Source organism: Drosophila pseudoobscura, chromosome 2 (assembly GCF_009870125.1).
Source record: "Drosophila pseudoobscura strain MV-25-SWS-2005 chromosome 2, UCI_Dpse_MV25, whole genome shotgun sequence".
Classification (NCBI taxonomy): Eukaryota; Metazoa; Arthropoda; class Insecta; order Diptera; family Drosophilidae; genus Drosophila; species Drosophila pseudoobscura.
This window is the reverse complement of record NC_046679.1, coordinates 8514382-8524065: the sequence shown is the minus strand read 5'-3', so window position 1 is coordinate 8524065 and position 9684 is coordinate 8514382.

Here is a 9684-nt window from a genome sequence, read left to right as displayed (position 1 = left end):
GATGGGATGTACAAAGAGTGCAAAGAGCATGGGCCCTATCGCACAATCAACCATTACCGAACGCGATTCAAGTTGAGTATTTGGGTTCCATGCGATTCGTTTCGATTCGCAGGCAAATCATAAAAACGAATGAGTAAAATCAAATGGAAAATCAATGAAGCCAGGCCATCAATAGCAATCCGGGGGATGGATGGGAGAATGGGTCGTCGTCAGTGGCGGTTTGCATAAATTCCGACATGGCCGAAAAAAAAAGAAGGGCTTGCTGGTAATGCAGCACTCGCATTACTTTTATTTGGAAATGTTCTCCCAAAACGCTTTTAATTGGGCTGCATGGGGCATCATCGCATCAGCGTCGGGTTCTTTATGCAAAAACCAACAATGGTTCTGGTACTGGTACTGGGGTAGATTTCCCCTCTCAATGGCCGGCTCGTTCTCGTTTTCCATTCGACCGCTGAACCCAAAATAATTAAAAGTATTTGGCGTCTGTAAAGTAATTTTTAATTAAGTTGAAGTGCCCCAAAAGTGCGTCGTACAGGGTGGGTCTGCGGCTTAGAGTGGTGCCGGCGGCTGCTCTGCTGCTGTGCTGCTTTCGTAGGTTGCTTATTACCGAGCATAAACATAAACAATTTTAGAAATTAAATGATAATTTCAGAATATTTACATAATTTTATGCATTATCTCTCTCGACGGTGGCCAAAAAAGTCCCCTACCCACCGCCACCGAATCATATGCGGGGAGAGGAAGTGAAAACTTTTGTTGTTCTCTTTTTGCAGGTTTTCATTTTCACGCCGCCAAAATTCGGCTCGGATCATCTCGGACCTCTGGCCGTTTTCGTTGGCTTATGAAATTTCATTGTTTTTGGCCGGCAGTCCGAAGGATGCTTCTTTAATCTCAATCCAAATGATTGCTATCAGCGCAGCCACCAAATTGATTTTAGTTTCATTTACGTTTCCGGCTCCTGACGGCCTCGCTCGCTACCCGGCACAGGACTACTGTCCGAGTACGTCCTGCTGTCATTGCATTTGGCAGAGCTTTCGCATAAATATTTATGACGGAAGGCGGACGGGCGGTACCACCACCAGGACCAGAATCAGGACCAGGACCCCACCGGAGTGAGGCGCGGCATCAAATGGCGGCCCGGTCCCCCCCAATATTGGATGGCGGCCAAGTGCAATGAAATTCTATTTGTGCCCCGTTTCTGCTTTCGTTTGAGTGGATCTCCTTCGTCTCCCAGCGCGTTGCCATTTTTTTGTTCGCTCTTTCCGTTTCAAGTTTTAATTAAGTGCAAATTAGAAGAGTGTACCAGTGGCACTTTTTTTTCTTGCCAGGGAAGCCAACTTGCCTCTACTTGATAGAGAATAAGAATTTAATTCCACACTATTATATCTGAACTATTCGGTGGGAGTGATATATACATCAGCTCACATTAGGATCTTCCTTCGCCCCAGATCAGAGTGTGCGAAAACTTAATTAGCAAACATTTTTAATGGCAGAAGCATCCCCGCGATGCGGACGAAGTGGAGCAGTGGGGCGGGGGAACATTTTAATGTTCTTGGCAATTTGGTTATAAATTACAACTATTATTTTAATATTTTCACACATTTTGTTCGCCGGCGCCCAGCGTGGAAAATGAGTGAGGAAAATGGAAAATGGAAAAAGGGAAAGCGAGTGTCTGGTAATGCTTGCTGTAAGTAACATTATTTGCACCTCCATGAAGCTCACAAGCAGCCGGCAATTATTGAAATAAATTTACGAGCTTGAAACAAATTATGGTAAGGAAATGGAAGAAGTCAGTCCTCCCCCCCCATCCACCATCACCACAGACCCCGAACCAGAACCAGAAGCAGAAGCAGAACCACCGGCAGAGGGCAGAGTACCGTGTGAGCAGCTAATGAGCGAGGCAACGGCAACGAAGGCAAAGTGAAATGAAGGAGTTGAAGATGGGAAATGGGTGGGGTTGTGGGGCTTGAAGAGGCTGCCACATTGTTATGAAACTTTTGCATATGAATGATAATAAAGGGGTTGGGTCTTTGGTGGCAGCAAGAACACATTAATATGCTGCATAATTATGCGATAACCCCGTTATGAGTGGGAAGAGGGGTACTCGTACTCGTACTCGCATTCCCAGTACCAGGCATCTTCTATCTGTCTCCTTCCTCCTTCTCTATGTGGCTCTATGCGCTCCCTCGCTCTCTGGATGGGGTTAAGTTTGAGCCAAACATAACTGAACAAAAAAGCAGAGGCTGAACCCCACTGAACTGAGATGAGATGAACAGAACATAACGCTACAAAACGTTAACGCTAATGATGCCACCAAGAATAACAACAGCAAACTCGTTGCAAAGGTGTGTACCAGATGTATGTGTGTGTGTGTGTTTGGTTGTGTGTAAGTATTGGGTGTTACATGCTGCAAAGTACTCCCCAAAGTGCCCCTAAATGCAAGGAATGACAGTCATTTCATATTTGTTGTACTCCAAGGGACGCGCGCTCTCTCCTACCTGCCCCGTTCCCGGCTAAGGCTACGCACACACAAGGATCTCGTGTCATAAAATTAAATACTTCACTGGAGAATTAAATGCAGTAAAAAGTGGGCGTGACGCGCACCAACAGTCCACACAACCCCAAACAACCGCACAGACACAACAAACACACACCTTCCTTCATCGGGTACGGCACGAGGTACTTCAATATTAGATCCCTGCCCCTGTCCGAGTGGAAAGAGGGCAAAGCCGGGCCAAATGGGACATACACAAGTCCTTGTAAATACCTGGGGCGTTGCTCTGGCTGACAACTGTAAAATAAAGCTAATAATAAGTTAAAAGCTAAAAGTCCTTTCATTATTACGATTATTACGGATTGCCTGTTGTCCTTCCTCTCCCCCTGGCTCTAACTGGGGAAATGATCTCTCTCTCGCTCTCTCTCTGAGCTGCTCTTGCTGGTAGTCGCTTAGAGGCACGTAGATAGATTTAGTGGCAGCATTGTGAAACGGCACTAATAAATACATAAACTGCAAACGCCGAACAGCAAACGGCAACTGGAGCTGCAAGCACATTAAGCTCTGCTCTACCCCCAGCCATTAGAAGTAGCTCCAATTCCCAGTATCCCGTCCAGACCCAGAGCTCAGGGTCCTAAGCTGGCCTGCGTAGAGTCGGGTCATAAAGTATTGTAAAGGTGTATTAGCTGGCCGTGCTTTAAGCCCACTCTGGGCTTGGGTGTTGACCACACACTCTCACTCGAACCCACAAATCGCATTGCTGGCATATTGACGTGCCAAAGGATTTCAGCCCGGTCTGTCAAATCGGGGACCGAGAGCTGCCAACCGCTTACGTACCACGCGAATTGAAATTGATGGCAGCTCCACCTTCCACTTTCCTCTCCCAGCTGACCGGATCGACTTAGGGCTGCCAACTGAGCATTTTAGGTTGGACAGCAGCTTAAAATCAGTGTTCCCCCCCCCATGTTATACTACTATATAATATTAAAGGCGCAAAGGACTTCCCCGATTCCCTTTGTTTCCGTCCATATCTATAATCCATACTTAACGCCGTTCATTTGAGTATGGTATGCATTTTCCCAACTCGACCGCATGCACGAACACAAAAGCTTTGTCATTTCGGAGATCTTAGAGACTGTCTCTTTCCGCGGGCGAGCACAACCATTCATCACAGAAGGCATCCATCCATTCAAACATCCATTCAATTCGTTTGCAAGCGGCTGCCGTGGCCGCTTTCCCCCATTTGGATCGACATGAATCGAATTGCATTTGGCCGGAAATTGCATGTTCCCGATTGCTATAATTAAAACTAACTAGCGCTGATTTAGCCAAGATGTTACATTGGGGTCGGCCTGGGGTTTTTGGGGTTTTGGGGTTTTGCGAGGGCTTCGCGTTGACTGTCTTGTCTTGAGCAGGCGGCGATGCGGTTTTGTTAAAATTACATTCGCCAAAGTTTTATCGCAGCAGCGGCCCCTGCCCTGCCTCTCGCCTCTTGCCATTGCCAGTGCCAGTGGCAGTGGCAGTGCCAGTGGTACTGCGGCAGTGTGGCATGATATCAGCGCCGTAATTAATTGCGGCCGCTGCATTTCAGGGTGGCCATGGCAATTGTGGCGTGCAAATTAAAAACCAGCAAGAGAGCGGTTGTTCTACGAAAAAGTTGTAAAAAACAAACACTTTGAAACACCAGAAGAAAAACACAAACCGAACCGGGAAAAGAACCACAAAAAACGACACAGGCAATGACAGAGCTTCCCTCTGCCAATGCCCCAGGAACAGAACCCGAGTCTGTTGTGTTGTCTGCCAGGAGCAGAAGCAGGAGCAGGAGCGGGCATCGATAGACAAATAAAAATAGGAGTACATATAATAATACAACGAGGGCGAACCGCGGCATATCCTGTTGGCAATTTACGGTTAGGTGGGGAAAGGCGAAAAGTGAAAAGTGAAAAGCAACACTCAGCTCGCTCGTGGCCGTGGGGCTAGCAAAATGTCTTCGATTTCAAAGTGCTCTGCTCTCCATGCCTGTTGTGTTGTGGTTGCTGCAGCCGCTAATGGCGGTGCGGTGGCTCTTGGAGTGTTGCCGCTGACGACAGAGGCAAAAATAAAGACGAATGCGACACGGCAGTTCCTGGAGGAGGACAGGACACCAACTACAGAGCAGAGAGCGGCCCAAAAGTGTCGCTCCAAATTGAGTGGGAAAGGCAACAAATCACATCAAAAACATATTTGAATATTTGCCGTCACTTAGCTTTCAGGACGAGCTGAGCCTGCGGTGGTAGATTGAGGGTTTTTTCCAGAAGGGTGGCAGGAATACATGTCCAGGGGCCTAGGGGTCGTATAGCCGTTTGGGCTCCGGTGTCGATGTCGCTACCAGTGTTTGACTAAGCGTCAGGGAGGCGCAGTCAATGAAATCGACACTTTTCCAGCATGCAAGTGCTGAAGAAGCTTTCAGCGAAGGGTTCAATACACTGTGCCAAAAGGTAGACCGCTTGTAGATCTCAAGAGGGGCTATGGCGGAAAGGACAACGTGTGCCTTTCGCGCAGTGCAGGCCCTGCCAAGTGCTCGATGATAAAGAGGTGAAATCTGTACAGTTTACTTTTGGCCCGAGCTGGTTCTGTGTCTGAGCTGTCTCTCATTTTTCGGTAAGCAAAGCTTAACCGTTAGCTGACACTTTGTATACAGAGAGCAGGGACAGTGGGGCGGGGCGGGGCCAGCGCAGGGCCTACCCACAGCCACCTGCCACCAAATGGGGCCCGTTCCTGCCTCACCGCGATTGTGACTGTGTGCGTGTGAAGGTGCTGTTTACATGTGTATTGTGAGTAGAATGCCTCCGGCAAAAGTGTACATTACGAAGTTTTAAATTACACAAGCACACACACACACACACACACGCAGGGCCACAAAGGAAAGTACAAAGACAGTGTGTGAGTGTGCGAAAATGAAGGAAAGAGAGAGAGAGAACCGCAAGGATATGTGGTGGCCTGCGCGCGTCATGCTTGTTATTTGAGAGGGTATCACGATTTTCCAAAGATATTTACAACGCAGAGAGAGAAATTCCGAGTCTATAGAGAATGCCAAGTAGATGATAGACCTTCATATCTATGATCTTTGCTCTATATCTCTCTAAATACCTATGTATATCTTTATCTATGATAACTAGACCTTAAGATTTGAAGCTTTCTCCATTGTTGCTGCTGCCAAATCAAGGATCCATCCCAAAACTATCTAGTATATTATGCAGAAACAACAGCTTTGGAAGGGTATCTACAGCCTCGGCGCTCCCAAAGGTGTCCTTTCATGTCTTCATGTCTTCGTCTTGGCATCGGTCGTCACGTGTTTGAGTGTGTATGTGTGTGGATATTCCTGACGAACCGAGTTGGTAATGGAATGAAATGGTGGGGGTCCGCAAAGCGAGTCCTGCGGGGTGTTGTATCAATGGCAACCCTGGGATTGGCGGCTGCACGTGTCAAAATTTGCGCAAAGGATATACAAAGTAACTCATGCTAATTTCGCCATTGTTACTGGCAGAGAAAGGGGGCCATCGATTTGTGTATATATATGTGTGCTTGGGTGTGAGGCTTTTGTGTAAATTATAAAGCGGCACGAGCGTCAGATAATGGATAATGGTTAAGTGGAGTGGAATTGTAAATTATATTAAAAACAACTAAATCCTGTGCATTGATGAGTCAGGAATTGAGAACCTCTACTATGTATTATGTATTATGGTTTGTTATCTGCTGTGATATTTACAGCAGAACATGCCCCCAGGCGACTGGGGTCCTGACTGGGTCAGGGCGGGCTCCGACTTAAGCCTTAATTTCGTTTCGTTTCAGAGGTAAGCACATTGACAACCCGTGAAAGGTACACACAGATGCCATTTGCTCAGCAGCTTTCTCCACCCCCTCCTTGCCCGAAGGCTTTGCATATTTGCATGCAGATACATTCAGGACTGCAGCTGTGCTGCAGAGTTTTCTGTGACAAAGTTGGAATTTCCGTTTTATTCTATCTTATTTCAGAAGCTGGCTTCTAGTTACAGCAGATACGAGTAGTAGGCAAGTAATGGAAATGTCAGCGGCAATGGCAACTGCAACTGCTAATTGACTGGCCTATTTCCGACCTTTGACTTTACGAAGTACATACACAACACCACCCTGCAGCACCACCTTGCTGGGCAAATACAATTTGCGGTTCAATTTGGTTCGGTTACCCACATAATTTGACCGCACTCAAAGTGCACAACTTTTTAAATGTCAAGTGTCGGAGCCGAACAGTACGACACAAGGAATCCAGTGCAGGCAGCTTTGTCGCCTAATTGCCAATGGCATTCACTGATAATTTGAAGCGCCAGGGCTTCCCATAATTATTGGACGTGACGTCAAGGCCAGCATCTCTCACATGCGTTGATGGGAGCTCCATGGGAGCCCCTAAGAAAACGTATAGGGAATAGCGGCTAAATGCCTGCAATTGCTGCTGGAGGGTCATAAGTGGAGCAGTGGCTTCCATTCATTTCCATTTCCATAATCATTATCAAAACTTTTCTGTGATGGTATTTTGTACCTCTCAAAATAGAGGAATGGGTATTCTAGACATCACTCCCATACATGTAAATATTCTTTTAATCTTTGATCAGATATTCTCTCTCCAAAATATCAGATATTGAAATGATTAGATTCATCCGATCGTGGGTCTTGGCAGCTTGGGTACCCTTTAGTCGATTCTTTTGCTGAAATTCCATCAGTTGTTTTCTTTGCCTCGTATGCATGTGTGTGTGTCTGATTTAAGCGGCCTTGTGGGGGGGTGGGTGTGTCTTAGATGGCAGCATCATCGTCAGAAGCAGAAGCAGTAGCAAGAGCAACGGCAGCCGCCGCACTTCTTAAAAAAGCAATTACATTAAAAAGGATATGGTTGTGGCAGCAGCCCTTTTTGCTGGGTGGCTGGTTGCCTGGTTGCCTGATTGGAAGGAGAGGAGCATTCTGTAGCTGCCGCTCACGTTACGTATACGTTATCGTAATGCCTGCTTACGTGCTGCTGCCGACGCTACAGGACGTCTCGTCTTGGCGCGTCGCGTCCGCTGAGTGTGTCTCTTAAATGTTCATTAAATTGGATTTTTAGTGCGCATCGTAAAAAATTCAAAGCGCCCATTTAATTCGCCGCCAACAGCTACGAGTAAGAGTATAGCAGCAACAACAGGAGCAGGAGCCGGAGCAGGAGCAGTTGTCCCGGGCCTGGATTGGCCGAAAAGTTGAGCAGAAGGTGCCACAGCGGAGGAGCAGCCAGAGCGCTCGCTGGCGCTTGGTCAGCACTTCAATTCTGGAGGTCATAAAAGCACACGAGTCGCAGGTCGTGTAGGACTGCAACTGGGACTCCGTTTTCGAAGACGTAGCCGATCCAAATTGAAATATTTTGCAATCCTATTGATTTTCAGTTTAATGATGCGCTGCATATTAAATGGCCAATGCAGGAAGTGCAGGTCTCCCCTCCCACTCCCCCGCTCCTGGCTAAACTCCACCCACTATACGTAGTAGTTGTCATTATGTTTGAGGGACGTATCCGAGAGCGGGTCCAGCTTAGTTTTTTTTCTCCTCTGCAATTCGGTCGAATCGGGACTGGAGCAGGGACTGGGACTGCGGGAGCATCGTGGAAAAACCTTTTTACGGCAAATTGTGCTGCATTTTAAGCGGAAATGATGCGCGTCCTGCGGCATCACATCCTGGCCACAAAATGGCTGTGCCTCCTACACCTCCCCTCCCCACACCCTCTCCAGCAGATCACGCACTGCTGTGAGGCGTTTTTTGTTGGTTCTTCTTTCAGCAAAATATTTGCATATTCATCTCTAAACAAAACACCAACTTTTCCGGGAAAGACAAACGGCAAACGGCATGAAAAAATAAAATAAACATTTGAAAGAAGAAAGCGGCAGCGGCAGTGGCAGCAGGAAGGAGCAAAGTTTAATGGCCAACATGGCCATGACCAGAGCAGAGAAGAGCGCTGGGTGCTGGAGGCTGGGTTGGTTTCGGGTGGCCCCCTGTTGCAGGCCATCTCTAGCTGTTGGAAGTGGCCCATTAGGCGGTCGCCTCCTGGCCGTCATACCAAGCTGCGGCATATTGGCAAAAAAATTCCAAATAATTGACACCAGCTAGCCAGCAGGCAGGCAGCGACGTCTGATGTAAAGGATGGCTATGCGATGCGATGGGACCTGAATGTTTTGTTGCCCGTTTTTTGGTGCACCTGCGTGGGCAGCATCAGCGATGTATTTTCTAATTGCCTTATCGCTTTCAGCGTTAACAGGCGCCAGAGCGCGAGGTCCTCAAAGTCCTTTGACGATGAGTGGACACTTTTGAAGTTTGGCCAGAGGAAAAAAAGGACACACACCCATCGAGAGAGGAGAAGCAGTGTTAATTGCAATTTGACTTGGTATTTCGTGTCGTGGACATTTTGGAAAACTGTTTGCATTTTCAAATGGATTTTTGGCGCTTGCCTTCTGCCGTCTGGAGCAGAAATATTTCATAAGTGTTGGCCAAAGGGATCAATTAATGTCATCCATCGCCGACGAACCGCATCACCGATCGCGTTTCCATCTTTGATTGCGGTGTCGGCGGTGGGTGAGTCGTCTCCCACCTGCCATTGGCAATTAATGCACAGCGACAAACTGTTTGACATCGAATATCCTGCGCATGGCCAAGAGCATGGCCTGAAGCAGGTCTTGCCATTTGCTTAATTGCCAGAGATAACCCTGTACGAGTTGGTGTCTCCACCCGACTGGGGGTTAATTGAAAAACCGTCGCAGGAAAAGGCATAATAATTGTAGACAACTTTAGAGACACCATAGAACAGAAGAAGAAGAAAACCCACCTTCCACCTCACATGCAAACTTTCCAACACTTTGCCGCCTGCCTGCCTTGAAAGATGGGGCACAGTGGGGGAAAAACTTAAGGATACAGTCGTGTGGCTCCTCGGGCTGGAATGGGATGGGATGGCAGGACAGAAAATTTATGGCATTGACCACAAAATGTGTTAGTGAGAGTCCTGTCCGGTCTACATGTGAGTGCGCCTGTTGGTCCTGCTGCTGCTGCTGGCTGCAGCTAAAACTTCACTTTGTCAGTAACTTTCGGGAAAAGTCTAGCAAATGCGCTACTAAATAAAAATTTATGCTGGGCGACACACGTCGTCTACACGCAGACAAACTATTGCA